This window comes from Anoplopoma fimbria, chromosome 14 (assembly GCF_027596085.1).
Source record: "Anoplopoma fimbria isolate UVic2021 breed Golden Eagle Sablefish chromosome 14, Afim_UVic_2022, whole genome shotgun sequence".
NCBI lineage: Eukaryota > Metazoa > Chordata > Actinopteri > Perciformes > Anoplopomatidae > Anoplopoma > Anoplopoma fimbria.
Genome location: NC_072462.1, coordinates 5,402,071 through 5,420,365, shown reverse-complemented (window position 1 = coordinate 5,420,365; position 18,295 = coordinate 5,402,071). Strand labels below are relative to the sequence as shown.

Sequence of the window (18,295 nt, the reverse complement as noted above, 5' to 3'; positions counted from 1 at the left end):
TGTCTTTGGTACGTAACCACAATAAGGCGATTGGCAAATAAATTGAAATTAGTCTCTCTTTATCTTGCTCTCTTTTTAGACTGTCAAGTTTGCAGATGTTTGTACTGTAAACGTCAGTAAAATTGAAGAATCTCACAGTCCTAAAAGTGAAACTACGCCCAGTACTTGCTCGTAATCTGAATAATTGCTTGTGTGTGAATCTTATTACCACACAAACAGTGACTGGCCCATTGAAAAAGCACCAACACTTGAGCTAGCTAACTCTGATCCAAATGGAGTTAAAGTTCATGGGTTCCAAACAAAGGCAGTTTCGGAGCCCAGTACTCTCACGCATAGTTCCTGACCAACTCTACTTTGGATATACAGAGTAGGAAAAAATTTGTCGTAAAAGGGATTTATCCTAAAAGCCCAATAACACCTCTAAAAACTGTGGACAAAATTGAGAAAAAAGTTGTATGGAAGTCTCGTCAAGTTGCACAGAATTCCGAAAAAACATTCAATTCAGCAGTTTCTTATTGTATTGCTATGAAACTTAAATATAGAACTGCATTTTTTGCACACCCAGATATACCGTCAGTTACAATAAGAAGACATGGCAGATTGCAAACCGACAGCAGAGGATGACACATGAAAAGTTCATCAAACGTTTAAAACTGGTCTGGTGATGGTGTGTATAAATAACACTGAATGAGCCGAGCTAAGCAATAACCTCAGAGAGCTGACTCGCGTCCAGCAGCGGCAGTGGCACGACTCCATTTGGCCCATTTGTCAGAGAGCCTCCCTGATGGGAGACTGTCAGTCAACAGCACTGCCGAGGGAGGGAGGGAGGGAGGGAGGGGGAACACTGAAAACTTTAAGAGACAATAAAAAGTTAAGGAAAATTAGAATGTACAAATGTAAATTATGCCTTTTTACTGTATGTTATGGAGATGTTAATGGTGTAAATGTGTGTGTGGGGGTGCTAGTGTGTACATACATTTGTCAGTGTGTGTCCGTGGCATGTTTGTGTGTTTGATGTGTGTCTAAGTGACTGCGAGGGGGACAGAAAGTGAGCCAAACACAGTCATGAGCTTGTTACACGCTCACAACAAATTCATGTCGGGGGGGAAAATGTGCTTTTCATGTCTCTGTATATCTTTATGGAAATGTGCCGCTCGCACACTGAGCAAAGAGAGCCAGAGAGGGTGAGAGTGGTGAGGGAGGAGAGTTGGAGGAAACTGGTAAATCCAGAATAAGCATGAGCACCAGCACACTTAAGCTTCTTTTTTTCCCCCCGGGAGATACCAATCAAAGGAGGAAGCTAGACTCATGATAATCTGATCTTAATCAGTGTTTTGTTTATCCTTCCTCATTGTTTGAGTATTTATTTTAGTGCCGACACTGATGGGAAAATGCAACCATTTGATACAATTTTCAGAAGTCTGATTTTAAGTTTTTTGTTTTTATCTCTGCTTTTTTTTTTTTCACACAATCTGCACACATTTATATCACAATTAAATATGTCCATGAGGATGCGAACTGTAAAAGCTTCACATAATGTCACATGCTGTTATGTGTATGCTTTATGTAAAACTCCCGCACCTAAACAGAAGGTTATGAGATGACAACAGTGATACAGAATGACATAATCCACTCACAAAAGAGGTAATATTTCTGTTCTTCAAAAGAAGCACTAAAGACTACTATGTTTTGGTCCATTTCTTTTAATTAGAAAAAAAAAGATTAAGCTGCTTTATTGCCGATTTATTTTATTTTTTACAGAAGCTCAGATTTTAGACCCAAAATTCAGTCAGAGACACTTTTATCAAATAATTGCCTGTTAATACCAAAATGTAATGCTGTTACATTTGAATGTAAAGGCTCTGTTCTTTTAAAAGAGGCCTCAAAGGAATCAAAGTAGCACTGAGGATTCTGCTAGAAGACCTAATCCCCTCTGGCATAACAATGACATACATGATCAGATCATTGAGAGTTAACGATTGGTCGGATGGAGGAGGCTTTCAGTGGTGGAGGGAGATACAGGAGAGCAGCAAACAACATTTGCATGGGGGGGAGGGGGGTCATGGGAACAGCAGAGTGATAGAAAGCGTTTACCTTAACTGACACAATACCCCATTTATGACAAGGCACCAAGAGTTCAGTATCTCTCTAAGTTGCAGTTTGCAAGTTGTGCCAGATCGTATTAACTGGCAGTAAAGAGTTACAGAGATGTGGAGATGTGGAGAAAAGAGGTCTTGGATGATATATGATAAAGGGTCCTAATAAAACCGAGACCTTGGCAGCTACGTGGTATGCATGTTAGACCGCCGGGGCCCCCAGGAGGCCCTAGTTTCCAGCCTTTTATAAGTTGAATCCCCTTTTGGAATCCTTCCACAAAAAGCACTTGCCGCTGGCAGGGTAGGCATGGCAGCGGCCTGACCCCCACGTGCCGCACACAAGTGCCTTTTGTCTCCCAAACGGCAGATGATGGCATTCCCGACTGTCCCGCGTCCAACAGCTTCCTACAACTGAGAGACACATTCCCGTACTTCTCTGCTTTTACTGGCGAGAGGAAACCAGAGACGAGTTGGACGCCAGGCGCTCCGGTTGGATTTGATGTGGTTTAATGTGTCAATTTTTCTCAGACTCAGCTCTCTGAGGAGCGCGCTGTCATTTTTTGTTTATGCATTAAGATTTTTCTTGCACTCAACAGAGGATGGAATTACTTCATTAGGACACACATAGACAGACTGTTTGTTTTCTGTGTTTGCCGGATCTCTTTTTCACACTGGCACTTTCCATTTTGCTTCTTTCAGCTTTTGGCTGTTTACTTCTCTGTCTTCTCTCTTTTTATATCCAGTCTTTTTCTCCAGTTTCACTGTCATGCTCTTTACTCTGTTTCAGAGTTGACATAACTGCTGTTCCTCGAGGGAGATACATGAGAAAACCTTTATTTTTACTCCCAAGGAGCTGACTTTCACATGCTCATACACAAATATCTATGCTGAGACTAAATAAACAGCAGGTTTGGACACAGTCGTCATTATGCATGTTGTTAACCTTTCACACGTTCGTGGATATAAACACGCACAAAGCGACTCAGGAAAATAAACAAGGGGGTGAGGGATTAGCAGAGACAGAATGGGAGACAAACGGAGAGGAAGATGAAAGGAGAGGCGTGTCGGAGTAGTCTAAAGGAGTGGACGTCACTGATCCGCTTTTTTGTCCCCGTGTAACTCTATAGTCCACATACCAGAGTACTCACTCATTATGTCACTTCAGCCTTTGAGCTTTTAGTTTCTCCAAGTTTTACTTTCACTCTCTGGCTTTCAATGTATTTTTTTTTTTCCTGGTAATAGCTCTTTGGAGGTGGAATTAGACTTCAGCCAAACTTTGACGTAAACACGCATTGTAGTCTTTACTGGCTTAACCTCAATCTGCTCTAAAGACCACCAAACCACCACATGCTAATGTTACCCGTATGCATCACTACTAAGTACAGTGTGAGTGATGAGTAATACAACTGGGAGCATTTACCAGAATCAGAAGACTTAAGGAACAACATGAGCAAAGATGGTGATTAAGATAAACGAAGTAGAAGCACATGACACTGCTGTACGGTTTAAAGGCGTAAAGTATGTGTAAGTATATTAAGTGAATTCCATTGGTTCCATTTAATCATTTTAAATAATGAAAACACGCGTTTAAATAGAACTTGATGGTTTTTCTTGTTCACCCGGTCTCATTGGGGTATATTAACATTATTTAATTTCACACAATAATGTGAAGATTTTTGCCAACAGCAGTTTAAACGGAGATGGGAATCAGGAGTGCCATGCTACTTGGGGTTATCGTGTTCAAATGATGTTCCTGCCTTCAGGCTTCCTACAAAAATTCTGCACTGAGCACTTTAAACTGATATGTAAAGTGGTTGCGTTTTTTTTTTGTCAAAGAACTTTGGGAGAAAAAGCCTCGATAATTGTCATAATATGTTTGGGAAATTTGCAAGTGATCAAGCCAGTCTTAGAAAAAGAAAAAGGAGAAAACAACACATGCTAAAATGCGCCAAGCAACTCTCATCGCCGAGCTTTGGTGCTCAACAAACAAAGACCAACTGTCAACATAATGTTTAACTGGAGAGTTTTGTTGCTGTGCTGAATGCCTCAGAATCAAGAAACACATGAAAGTAATAGATCAATGTATTTATTCCATCTTTCAACGACGTCACAGACTGGAACAATTTGTATCATTTTATGTTTACTGGCTGGTTCTGGTTTTGGAAGCCAGGACTCACTTAACATAGAGTGCAGGAAACATGGAGCTGTCTGTCACCAGTTTATTCTAACCTGTTGACTTTGTTAATGCTCTGTTGCTATAATTAACATTACTTTATTAGAGATTTAACAGATGCTAAATAAAGGGAAACGTCTTGTCACATTATCTGTCAGATCAGTAAGTGGAAATCTGTTAACCTTAAACACAAACTTGCTCATTAAAGAGATTGAATGGTCTATTAAATTTAGAACCACACTTAGTTTCTCTTTTTTACAGATTTCATCTTTGTGGTCAGGAGCACATGTTCATGCCACACTGCCATCACATTTTCTGTGAACATTTTCTACACTTTTAGCCACAGTAGAGACATGACTCTATGGAAATGTTGATCTGTCGGTCCCCCTCTTTGTTCCAGACTGAAATACCTCAACAACTGTTGGAAGGATTGCTTTGAAATTTGGTACAAACGTTCAGGGTTTTTTCAAAATGATGAATCATCTGACATCTTCCCTTTCGAGGTTGACATTGGTGTTTTTAGTGAAATGTCAGTTCAGATGCTGAATTGAATCCACTTTAATTTGGTAAACCTATTCATGTCTATCTCAAAAGGAAGTGTAATAACATTGGTGATCCCTTCCCTTTTCAAATGGCTCAATCATGTCAAAATTATAGTTTTTTTGGTGCTCCTTAGTACTCCTTTATTTCCATCAGCCCCAGCAATAATTTGTGTTTAGTGCTAATTAGCAGGCTTTTACTCTAAAGTAAGATGGTGAACATGGTCAACATTATATCAGTTAAACATCAGCATGTTAGTATTGTCACTAGTACATACTTAGCATCTAGTACATACTTAGTCACTTATACTACCACCTTCAATTATGTTTTACTTTCAGACACAAATTCACAACAACAGCCTGTATTTAAAGCAGTTTACTCAAAGAAAAGCTCATCATCTTACCTCGTTCTTATTAAAGAGCCCTAATCCCTTTTCTTTTTTTTAAAAGTTGAGGTAGCAGTTAATGGGTGTGAACGGCAGGAGGAGGGGGGGAGATCTGTTGTCACCTCTGTGGACAAATGCTTCGCTTGACAAATGTCTGGCCAAGGACAGCGGCCCGAAACATGAGAGTGCTGTTCTCCGTCAGGAAGGAGGGAGGGACGTGGGAAGAGACGGGGAAACCTCTCTACACAGCTTCCTCACGCTGTGACATACCTGGTACCTTTTTTTTTACCAGTTTTCATGTAGTTTTGTGTCTTGACTTGATTCTTAAGTTGTTCATATATTCTTAGAGAAAAAAAAAACATGTTTTATAGATAACACTCCCTTTTTAACATTGAAATTTTAGTCACGCAGAGAGCAAAATGCCATTGTGTTCAAGGACTAGTCCTTTCCCAAGGTATAAACAGTGACGGTCATCCACTACACTGCTGCAGAATGTAGGCTAAATCCACGGCAAACTCCAGCTAATGCTTTAAAGCTGCAGTGTGGTGGAGAGGCCCGGCCTGGCCCGGCGGTTTTTGGTCAACCGCAACAAGGCCTGCGATTGGTTGGATGCGAGGTAGAGGAATTCGGCTCTCTGAGCTCTCAGCTCCTCCTCCTCCTCCTCCTCCTCCTTCTTCTCCTGGCCCCAGGCGCTGAGGCACGACAGCATTCCCTGTGCACACACACACACACACACACACACACACACACACACACACACACACACACACACATAGTCCCTCTATCCCATTCGCTTTCCCCTCTGAAAGGGGCTGTGGAGCGGGGAGTTACACACATTTTGAAGACACAGAGTGAGGAAGTGAGAGAAAGCAACAAAAGACAAAGAGAGAACTCTACTACCCGCTGTTTGTGTGTGTGTGTGTGGGTGAGCTTTTTTCTCTCTCTCTCTCTCTCCTTCTCACTCTGTGATCCTGAGAAGGGGGAGGACCTGAACCCTGTTAAGAGTCAATACCCCTGCAGGAGTCCACAGGATCCCTCACAAGCACACACACACACACACACACACACACACACACACACACACACACACATATGCATACTCACTCAGTGCACTGCAGCTACCACAGCTTGAATGAGTGCAAAGCAGAGGGAAGAAACAGAGCGAGGAAGCAGGAGTACGAGAGGAGGGAGGAGGAATCTCTGGAGTTGCTACTTGTTGCTCTTGGTTTTTTTTTCTGCGCGGATCGAGGATGATGTTCCTTCTGCTTTCCCTGCGGCGGTGGGACCTTGTCTGAGGTGAGCGCTAGCATTCTTCTCTTTTCTCTCTCTCTCTCTCTCCTTTCGCTGTGGAATAATTCTGTGAGAGTGAGGAAAAAGAGGGGGGGTCTGAGTTCCAGAATAGTGTGATCTTTTTTTTTCTTCTGTTGGATTGCTCTCTCTTGGTTGGAATGGCGGAGGAGGTGTGGAGGGGAAGCTCTTCACGTGCCAGGGAAGCGACATTATCACACCGATCTGTCAGGGGAAGAAGCAAAGCAAAGGGGGTGGGGGGAAAAAAAAGAAGCAAAGTGTGTTTTTTTTTGTTGGAGAATTGAATGTGGCTTGTTGGAAGAGAAATGCCAGGCTGAAAAGACACAAAGAGCTGCAACATGTGATTCAGAGCTTTGCCTCTACGAGTGGGACAGCAGAAGATGAGGAAAACAAACTGTGTCCAGCTCTCTCTTGTGTCTCCAGACTCTTTTTCTGATTTAATGCCTCCCATTCTTTGGCGTTTGTTTGTTTGTGCAGTTTCGGGGCTGCTTTGCTGAACGCAGAACGTGCAACATACAAGTAACATCTGTTCCAAACCTTTTCTCCGAATGTGTGTGTTGGCTCTATGTGTAGTCCCATGCCAACACACTGAGGCACAGGGTAGTGTTTAAGTACTTTAGCAGTGTGTAGCCCCTCATTTATCAGCTCCAGCACGATTACAGTGTTTTCTCTCGACTCCACCACAGATAGCAGCTCACTTGAGCGTTCGGCCTCATCATCATTCCTCCACCAACATGTGTTTACATGCTGCAGTCTATTACCCGCACACAGACGTACCAAACGTCAACAAGTCTGTCTAATGTTGCTCTGTCGGAGTTGGACGTCAGTAATTGTAGCGACAGTTATGTTGATTTAACCTTTTCTGACCTTTTTATGTGTAATTTACTTATTGGTTCTTGTATATTTGTGTGGGGAAACACTAAAAAATGTTTCAGATTCCAAGCAAATAGTTTTTGGATGTGATTTTTTTTCTTCTCAGTAGTAGTGTAGAGTGTCCGGGCGTGGGGCGGGCATTGTTGTCCTATTATTAGAGAAAGCCGGGCCAGCCAGCAGCTGTGGGGAAGGAAGTAGGCTCGGAGCAGCAGGAGAAGAGGGATTACTGGGAACGCTGGGCAGGAATTATGGACTGACTGGAATTGCATTCCTAAGGTGGCAGAGTCACTGGAGAGGAAGACGAGTGAGCCAGAGCATCAGATGGGGGGGATCAGTGTGGATCGTAAGAAAAGACATGAGAGGTCGGAGGTCAACAGGGATCCGGACTAAAACACCCCGCTGTAATTGCAGATTACAACTGCTGAACAGCTGGATAACGTGGTGGTTGATTTATTGGCATGGATTATCAAAGGCTGCAATAGAATTAATAGATGATAGTGGAAAAAGGTCAAAGGGATAGTCACCCTTTTCAAGAATTCAAGGTGAAATCTTGCAGTTGCTTTTGATGAACCAACAGTCCAAAACAGTTTACAGGGACGTAAAACAGAGAAAAGCAGCAAATGTTCACATTAGAGAAGCTGAAGTGTGAACGTTCTGCTTGATAAATGGCACATTTTGTGATTTAATCATTTTCCAATTGAATATTTCTAACTCTCAAGCAACTAATCAGACCATTTTTTTTATTTAAGATTTACTTTTAAATAAAAACATCTCTAGGATTACTATATTTTATCGCAGACTACAGTGTCAGTGTAATGGATGGAAATCTGGCGGCTGTGGCGTAGTGGAGAGCAAGGTAGTTCTCCAATCAGAGGGTCGGTGGTTCGATACCCGGCTTCGGCAGTCGATGTGTCCTTGGGCAAGACACTTAACCCCAAGTTGCTCCCGAAGGCTTGCCATCGGTGTGGACTGGATGATGAATGTTAGTTAGAGTCTGATGGTGGCACCTTGCATGGTAGCCTGTCATCAGTGTGTGAATGGGTGAATGATATGTAATATACTACTGACTGTAAGTTGCTTTGGATAAAAGCGTCTGCTAAATGACTGTAATGTAATGTAATGTAAATCTTAGTTTGTATAAAGGGTGATAAATAAATTACAACCTAATATATAGCCTGTCACCCTTTGTAACATCTTTATCTCCGGCGGCCCAGGCATCGGAAGCTGACCAAGTGTTCCCAGGCAGTGAAAGTGGAAGGAGTTCTTTGCAGATAGTGATGACTTGGTGATTGACTGCTGTGATAAACTGCTGCCACACTGGCTAAAGAGATAATAGCATCCCGGTATTGCTCCCATATCTCTGCTATCTCTCCCCATGTTAGTCTCTGGTGTGTATTCCAGTCGAGTATGCTCACTCAATTCATTCGCGAGATAGAGCAACAAGAGCTTTGTCATCCGCAACTTTTTCTTTTTTGCATTTCTTTTTTAACATTTATGTTTAAAAGTCACGTCCTTCCTACCTCCAGTGCTGAATGCAGGCTGTGATATGTTTACTGATGAATGGTGAAAATCAGCCAACAAAACTATTGTGAAAGGGGGGAAAAAAAGAAAAAAGAAACCACAACAATTGCTAAAGATTCAAGATTAACATCTCTTGTCTAGAGTGTACTTGTTCAGGTATTTTTTAATTCTTTTTTATTATTGTGAAATCAAAGATTGGTGGATAGAGACTTTGATTTAATTATAAGTTTTCCCTTTTACTAAAACTTTATATACAGCGTGTGTAAAGTGTGTACACTAGTTTGTACACAAAGTTGGTCAAGAGAAAAAAGCACCTGGGACTTATCCGGTTTTCAAACAAGAAATTGAATCTGTTTATGCGTATGTTTGTGTGGGGGTGGTTGACATAGCTCTCTGTATTTTAATATAAAAGTATTTAAGATAATCCTTTATTAGTCCCGCGGCGGGGAAATTTACAGATAATGCATCATTTTATTTCACATGTTGTCCATAGTGTCTCCACATCTCAAACACCTGACTGTGTCTTACAGGCTTTTACAAGCTCAGGACCTGCCCTCATTTCCTCCACTCTCTTTCCAGCTTTCCTTTCCAACCCTCCCACACGAGCTCTCTGAAGAAAACAGCTATGTAATTAGTCAGAGCCATGAATCACAGACAACACGGGGGGATCTTGATATATGTTTGACAGCAATAAACGGGAGGGTGATTTCACTGTATATGTGGATTCTGGGGTTTGAGGAGCAGAAAGGGTGTTTAGTTGGCACACCTGAAATGAACTGTTGCTTTTAGATTGCATGTTTGGGCAGGTGGCTCCAGCTGCAGCCTCCGTGTGTGTGCACCGGCACTTATTGCTTATTCATATCAGAATCAATTAACATTTCATTGTTTTTCTGTCCTGCAGACACCTAATGAGGGCCGTGGGAGAGCATGCATTGTGTCTTTTGTCAGAGCAATTAGGGGCTTAAAATGAGGTGGTTATAAATTAAATTAGAAGTATATTCATTTGTTTGTTAAAGTAATGTCTCACAAGGATAGTTCATATGTTCTGAAGTGGGGTTAAATGAGGTACTTATATTACTTATATTCAATTACCTACAGTAGAAAACGGTTGGCACGCCCCCAGCTTGGAGAAGCAGACAGGATTATTTGCATGGAAGCAAAGCCATGTATGTAAATAGTTTTTAGCTACCTAAAATAAATTGTACACTATATTTATAATATTTTCACCGCCCTTCCTTGCCTTGAGACTTCTTCGTCTTTTCCAATGGTGAACCGATCCCGTTATATCCATCTATGCTCTTGGTCAAAGCCACCAAACTTGAAGAAAACAGTGTTTTTACCTTGCAGAACATGGAAGTTGCTGCCCCCCAGTCTGGCGGCTTTGTCGAGAAAACGCCCTAATTTCCCCCTCTGAAACATAGACTGTATGGCTGTCGCACGACAAGGTACAGGTCTGAAAATGTTCCAAATATAGCGTAAACCTAAACTGACTTTAGGTGTGGGCCTTTCTCTGCTGCCCCGGTCCACAGCAGTACATTTCACACATTGCTTTCCTTCCGTGCAGTAACTCCTGTCTGTTTCTCCAAATATGGGGGTGTGCAGATCGTCATCTACTGACTTTGGATAAACACTTTATACAACCACACTTCAACACATTCTAACTATCCCCGTAATGCTTCCAGCCTTGTGGGAACTCTGCTGTGCACATTTGCTCTCCCAAGACAAAGAAACCTATTCATTTTGGACCTTTGTGCCATCTCTGCGCCAAACATTCACAAGTGTGTCTAATGACCTGTTTGTTGTAAACACACAATATGAGGGCACACATATTAGCTCTCTGTATCCTGTGTGATTATGCATTTTTATGTTCTGTAGGTGTGTGTATCCCAATGCTTTAAGGTGTAGGCCTCCACATAATGATAAGATAATAAGATAATAACATGTTGATATATTGACAGTCGTTATTAATCCAGCTGGAGTCCATATGCAGTTGTTAATAATTGAATTCTGTTGCCCCTTTCAGCACTTTAACCCCGACTGAGCTCTTTGACATCCACACCCTCCACTGAAGCTGCCAGTCAAACGGATGTATGGGCTTACTGCGTGTCTGGTTGTGTTCATGGCGGCTTAGCATTTGAATGGGCACGTCGCAGCGTCAGCATGTTTGCTGTACGCAACCAGGCTGCAATGCAGATGTAGTAACAATAGATGCTTCCACGTTCTCAATGAGAGAACGTATCGCTATCTGTCTGTCTACAACTGAGACTTTTGGGAGTTTGTCGTTGACATAAAAGGTTTAGGTTTCCCATCCAAAAAAATCGTTGTTGGCCATTCTTCTTCCAAAAAAGATTCATTTCAATGTAACACTTCAGAATATGCCCTCATATCCCAGTACAATTACCATGGAAGCTTCCATTAATGTCCCAGGAGTTGTTCCATTATTCACTCTCTATTCAGCTTCTCTGGATGACATAATCACTACTGTCTATCTCTCTGTTGGTTTAAAGGTTCTCAATGGGATAGTCAGAGCTTTAATGTAGCAGCAAAAAAACTATTTGCAATGCAAAAAAAATGGTGGAGTAATGGCGTCCTGAATGAAGTTACACTCCCGCTGTGTGTGTTGTGATCTGAGCTGTGTTTACAAGGCCGACAATAAGAAATGAAATCTAATCTTATAATGCGAGAGTGCATTTAAAATGCTACATTTTGTCATCACACCAATATTGGTATAGCATTGTGGTAGAATTTTAATAAAACGGCATTTAAATGATTTGTTAAGCTGGTAAATAATATCAACTTTCACACTTTTACAGCACTACCTATTGCTATACCAGTGATATTCGAGAGACAGTTCTTGGAAGTAAATGTCTCATAAGGAGTTTATGATCTGTGTGATCGTGTGCATGTATTTGCATATATGTGACCTGGTTTATGTTGTGTATATGTAAAGGTGAGACTTTTTTGGGGGGGTCTGACAAAGCATTGTTGTGTTGATTAACAAGGAGCTGGACCACCCAATGAGTTTTCAATGAGCCAAGAGATAACAGAGCAAATGTTTCAGGTCTCTTGTCTGTGGCTCGTCAGTGTTTCTAGTTAAAGATTTTAGAAAACTGCAAATGCTTTTAAAGTTATTTTTAAAGGGGTAGTTTTGATAGTTTCTGAGTATCTTTGCGTGTGTTTGTTTGCCATCACATCTCTTCCTGTTGTTTTCTCACCTCAAAGTTATGCAAAGTGGCACGGGAGCGGCACGTTTGTGTGTTTGCATGACATCACGCCCCCGCATGGTGTAGAACAACACTGTAGTGTAGGCGAAGCAGAAAGGTCAGTCTCTCTTTCAAACGCTCTGACCAGAGTTGGTGATTACTGTTTACGTCAATGGAGTCTTGTGGCTTTGAGGAACGTGTACAACGGCTGTCTTTTTTTTCACATGTGACAATTCCAGTCAGTCCATAATGTGATTATGGGTTTATTTGGACCAACTGGAGTTGCCGATTGTTGGAACACTGAAAAGACAAGATGGTTTTAATTTAGTTTACTGTTATGATAATTTAAAATGAGTGTCCAAATTCCTGTTTATTTTATTTAATATATATATTCTCTTCGAACACACTCGACCTGTGGCTTTAAAATACCCGTACCGAAGACTCATTTGTCCCAGGAATGAATGCCGATTGTAATTTTTCCCACTAAAGACAAAAACAAGATGTTAGCCGAATGTAAGTGGTTTTTTGTGTCCATTGGGAAAGATGCCATGTAGTGTGACCGCTCATGTTTCTTGCTCTTCCGATTTCTTTTTTGAGATGTTGTCTTATTTTTAAAGCTCAGTATTTAATTTGATGAGTACAATGTTGTCATTACTGAATGAAACAATGGCCAAAAGGTCCAAAGAATCTCCAAAATGTGTGAAATGTGCCACAACAATGCAAATGAATAATCTCTACTTGTTGCCCTTTTATATTTTCCTCCTCACTCTACTCTAATCTGCCTTGACATTGATGTATAAACAGGCTTTCATCACAGAGATCCACATCAAGTGGTAACCAATAAAACTCTGTGGAGACACTGAACCAGCCCCCCCCCCCCCCAGCCCCCGGCTGTCAAAACAAAATGGAAGTGGACAGAAGAAAAGAGCGTGCTCTGTTTGCATTAATTAGTCCTTCTACTGCATTCTCTGAGAATATGCAGGTTTTCAAAGCGGTTAGTCAAGGTGTTGACCCCTGAAAAACCCAGCTCCGACAATATAATTTACATGATAATCAAGTTTTTTTCTTTCAACGACAATGCTATAGTTCTATTGCTTCCTAAGTGCTTCTTTAACTGGTCCATAATTTATGAGGCACCGACGAAAAAGAGGAAGAAGCTTGAAGTTCAGATCAAAGTCTTGCTTACTTGTCTGATGTCACTCAGCTTTCAGAGACAACTATCAAGTGTATGAAATACTCTCCCAAGGCTGGTGGGGCCGTGAGGGTTCATCTGAAAGGATCTGAAGCCTGCAGTGTTTCCACTGAGCAGTGAGGCCATGAATTATTAAATACAACAAAAAGTTTTGCACTACGATGCGTAGTCGGCACACAGACTTGACTCAGGGGAAAAACTCCCTCCTGAAAATCCTGACCTTTTTCAAATCACAGAGAACTCACATTTCTCGTAGGCACCGTATCACAAGGCTTTCATGGTTTCTATGGTAACCAGCAAAGGGGATCAGTAGATGTTCCACAGAGTCGGATCAGCAGGAAAAATGCACACGCTGCTTCCTGAGAGATACTGACTAAAATGTGGACTGAAAACATTACAGACAGATTTGAATACGTTTATTTCCTCACGTAGTCAATGACAACACGGAGGGTTCTCTTTTACGTACCCATCAAACAGGTTGTCCTGATAGTGACAGCATTTTTTTTAAGATGCCCTCATGACACGTTATACTTGTGTAGTTAACCTTTTATCAATTAAGTGATAATCCATTTATTCATGCAAAATTTCTGGCAAAATTGTCTGATTCCAGCTTCCTAAATGAGATTTTTTTCTTGTTTCTTTACTCGTCTGTGACAGTACACTGAATATCTTTCGAGTTGTGGACAAAACAAGACATTGAGGGGGACAATGATCGACATTTTTCACCATCATCTAAAATATTATACCCTGAAAATATTTTGTATGTGAATTTACAGCCTAGACCTCCATTCATGATTGATTATTGTACTGATTGTTCTCCTTTTATAAGTCCCCTATCTCAGTTGATCCTACAGTGTTCTCTCTCAGTTTATCACACACACACACACACACACACACACACACACACACACACACACACACACACACACACACACACACACACACACACTGATAGTGAGTGAAATCATGCTGGTGATGTAAGAAGGTGGCCCAACCTGCTGAGACAAAACAGAAAACAGGAAAGGGGGGGAAATGATCTCCACTCCCAAAGGTTCCCCTCTCTCTCCCTCCCAACCTACCTCACTTCCTGTCGCATAACTCTCCACTTCGATCCTTCACACACAAACAAACGCACACTCGCATTCCCCAAAAAACTGCACACGACTATTCTTTCGACGTATCACCGATCATAGACAATAAGTGTTCAAGTGTTAAGGCAAGTATATAAAATATAGTTTAAAAGGAGATTATGTGTGGTGATAATAAGGCTGATCTACAGTTGAGTTTCTTATCAGTGTCTTTGTGGAACTAGTGGAGACTGCACTGTCCCAGATAGTTGTTCTCCTGTGTCCTGCCCTCGATTTTTCTGAATAGCTACACACATACACACACACACACACACACACACACACACACACACACACACAGGCAGAAACTGTATCTTTTGTCATTTCCACTTTGAGGAAAAGATACAGTCCCTGAGTGAAGTATACAGAACTCCAAATCTGCCCGTTTCCTCCCTCCGACCCTCACTGACAACGTCCATTCCATCTGCGGAAGGACACAGACACGAACACGCCCGCAATCTGTATGTGCATGTGTGTGTGTTGAGGGAGAGAGAGACTGCGAGATTGCTGTTAATAGCTCGGATGTGGATTCCCACGCTAGATAGATCACTTACACGCCACGTTGATTAGCAAATAGAGTTGCCTGTCTTGTTTGTCTTTGCTTTATGTTTGAGCTGGTTTGTGTGTGTGGACTTGTTCCCAGATTGCCATTGGCTGATTTACTGTACCGATGGTGTGCCACGCTGAAAGCAACTGAACTCAGAAAGGCTTGTTGCCAAAACAGGAAATTAAAAAAAGGTGTAGCTCACCTCGCTCAGCTGTTTAAGCTTCGAGGTTTTTCCAAACTGCAATAAGCACGTCTTTGTCTTTCCAGTTCACTTGTTCTACTAAAAAGCTTGCTGTTAATGCTGCTGAATCTGTCAGATATAAAGGAGACATGCTGGTTTCTGAACTGGTCTCTCAGACTGATACAAAATAAGCAGCTAGAAATAGAGTGAGACCAACTTTTAGCCTTGGTAACCAAGAGTGATAACTAAGTCAACACTGCTACTACTTTAAAGTAACATCAGGGAATATAATCCATTGTTTTGGCAAGTCTTTATTGGTTTACGAATATTCTTGGATTTTATTGTGAATGAACTGCAAGAGTTGGGGTGTATATAGTTTAACAATCAAAGAAAGGAACATACTTAAAATTGGAGTGAGTTTAACATCTATTTGAACAGTAACAAGACTAATGCTGCGGTCAATTCTTATCTTTTTGCTTAGGAAGGATCCTCACTTAGTGAAATGACCAAGAAATATATAAGTGGCAGCCATGATAAGAGCTGGTTTAGTTATCTCAATGCTAAGGGAAGATGCTTTGATGCTTACTTTCTTATCTCCTTTAGCATAGGGCTCACAGGACCATCCTATAGGAAAGTAAAGGAGATGATGCTTGCCCACAATTCCTTGCTGCAGCAACCTTTCAAGTGACAGGGCAGACCGACATCAGTAACATTGGCCGTCGCATAATAATGCAGCATAGTGTGACTTGACGATATCTTCGTTCCCCCTTCCCTTTACCTCACGACGTTTTCCATCGAGATCAAGAATAATGGTCAAGAAAAGGCGATTTTTTTTTTGGGGACTATTCAACCGCAGCCCAAGAGTCTACAGCCATGCAACACTGCTTAGAGCTGAATGCTTACATCAGCATTCTAACAAGCGCACACTTATAACGCTAACATGCTGATAATAGGCAAGTTAGCATGCTGTAAATAGGAGCAGGAACAAAATATTTGGGGGAAAAAGTAGAAGCCGTCAACGAAAAACATTAACATCTGGATCCTGCAGGAACATTTAAAATAACAGAAAACTGAACACAACACACTTTTTTTTTTTTATTAGTATCTTCTCAGATTTTGTCATCTCTTTGATTCAGTCAGTCCCATGTTGATCCTGCAGGCCAGCAGGAACCTCCCTGCTGTGAGTTTGTATTAGGCACAGATCAAAAGGATGAATTACTGAATGTGAGTCTCTGGGGTCCAATCAGGGGTTAAATGGAGCCAGAGCCCACCGGAGCTGAGCTGAGCTCCGCCTCCTGACATCTAAATCGCACCCTGTCAGAGCTCAGCACCGCCTCCGTCAGTATCACAGTGTTGCAGACCCGTCTTGAAACATCTGCTTTCACACACTGTCTCGCACTGACCAAACAGAAATGTACAGTGTGTTCTCCTTTTATTTGACTTGAGTAAATATCTGTGGCCATAACACAGCAGTGGGATTGATGCGGGTGTCTCCATATTGAGAGAGGAGCTGTGCTCAATATATGCATGTGGCACAGCAGTGGTAACATCATTACTTATTTAAATCTTCTCTTCGGGCATTGTGATCTTAGGGTGGATTTATTAACTGCAAGCAGGAAAAGCTGTTCCACACGGATTCCAAGTTTATATCGTGAAATCATTGTGAGCAATGCAGCTTTGCTAAAAGATCCAAATATAACTTCTGCTGGAATTTCAAATACATTAAATAGGCTTAATAATGAAAGCTCAGTTCATCTATTGTAGTTGCCTCAATGCAAACACACATCCATTTTCTACTTCTGGACATAAATGTCAGTGTTTTATGAACCATAATTTTAAAAAAAAGAAGAAAAATATTACATTACATTATTACATTACAGTCATTTAGCAGACACTTTTATCCAAAGCGACTTACAGGAAGTGTATTCAACATAGGTATTCAAGAGAACTACTAGTCACCAGAAGTCATAAGTGCATCTACTTTCTTAAACAAGCATCTAAAAGCATAAACCAGAGCAAAAGTATAGTGCAGAAGCAAATTAATACGAATACAATAAGTGCAACGAACTAATACGAATACAATAAGTGCTACAAACTAATACGAATGCAATAAGTGCTACGAGGAAGGCTCAGGGTAGTGCTTCATGAAGAGGTGAGTTTTCAGCCTGCGCCGAAAGATGGGCAGCGACTCTGCTGTCCTGACGTCAGTGGGGAGTTCATTCCACCACTGAGGGGCCAGGACAGAAAAAAGCTGTGACCGGGTCGATCGGCCGCAGGGACCTCTGAGCGACGGGGCAACCAATCGCCCCGAGGCAGCAGAGCGAAGTGGTCGGGCGGGGGTGTAGGGCTTGACCAAGGCCTGGAGATAGGAAGGAGCTGTTCCTTTCACTGCCCTGTACGCTAGCACCTGAGTCTTAAACTGGATGCGAGCTCTTACAGGGAGCCAGTGTAGAGAACGGAGAAGGGAAGTTGTGTGGGAGAACTTGGGGCGATTGAACACCAGACGAGCTGCAGCTTTCTGGACGAGCTCCAGAGGTCTGATGGCCGACGCCGGGGCTCCAGCAAGTAGTGAGTTGCAGTAGTCCAGGCGGGAGATGACCAGAGCCTGGATGAGCACCTGCTCCGTCTCGTCAGTGAGGAAGGGGCGTATCCTCCTGATGCTGTAGAGGAGGAATCTGCAGGAGCGTGTGACCGATGCAATCTTTGCTGAGAGCGACAGTTGGTCATCCAGGGTCACACCCAGATTCCTCGATGGAAATGTAATTGGGTGTGGGTCTTTATATTTTGGGTGTTGTACTGTTGTCTTAGAGTACACAGTTCTTCAACCTATTCCCCTTAAATTCATTCAAAGGGTCTCTTCACCCGTATGACCTAATATTACATGAAGAAAATGTAAAATATCATCCTTATTCCTCCTTATAATAGTCTCTTTTGCTGATTTCCACCAAAACAATAGAGGTAGATGGAACTAAGCTTGAGTTGCAGCATTAAACAAATGGACATTTAGAAAAATTCAACAGCAACATCCTTTTTCCAGAAACGGTGCCATTGTTACTCTGACAGTGTGGTCCGTTAAAAAAACGCCCTGCCCCCACCCATACCCAACCACCACTTGTACCCAACCACCCCCCAACCACAAATCCCAATGT

General features: G+C 41.9%; 1 protein-coding gene across 1 annotated transcript in view; it reads left to right on the top strand.

Moving 5' to 3' along the window:
* Positions 1-6,406: 6,406 nt before the first annotated feature.
* The window catches only part of dab2ipb (DAB2 interacting protein b), a 109,578-nt gene continuing 97,689 nt past the window's right edge, over positions 6,407-18,295 (top strand). Inside the window, exon 1 of the mRNA XM_054612196.1 lies at positions 6,407-6,490. The gene's annotated coding sequence lies outside the window, so the exon portion shown is untranslated. The remainder of the gene's footprint in view (positions 6,491-18,295) is intronic.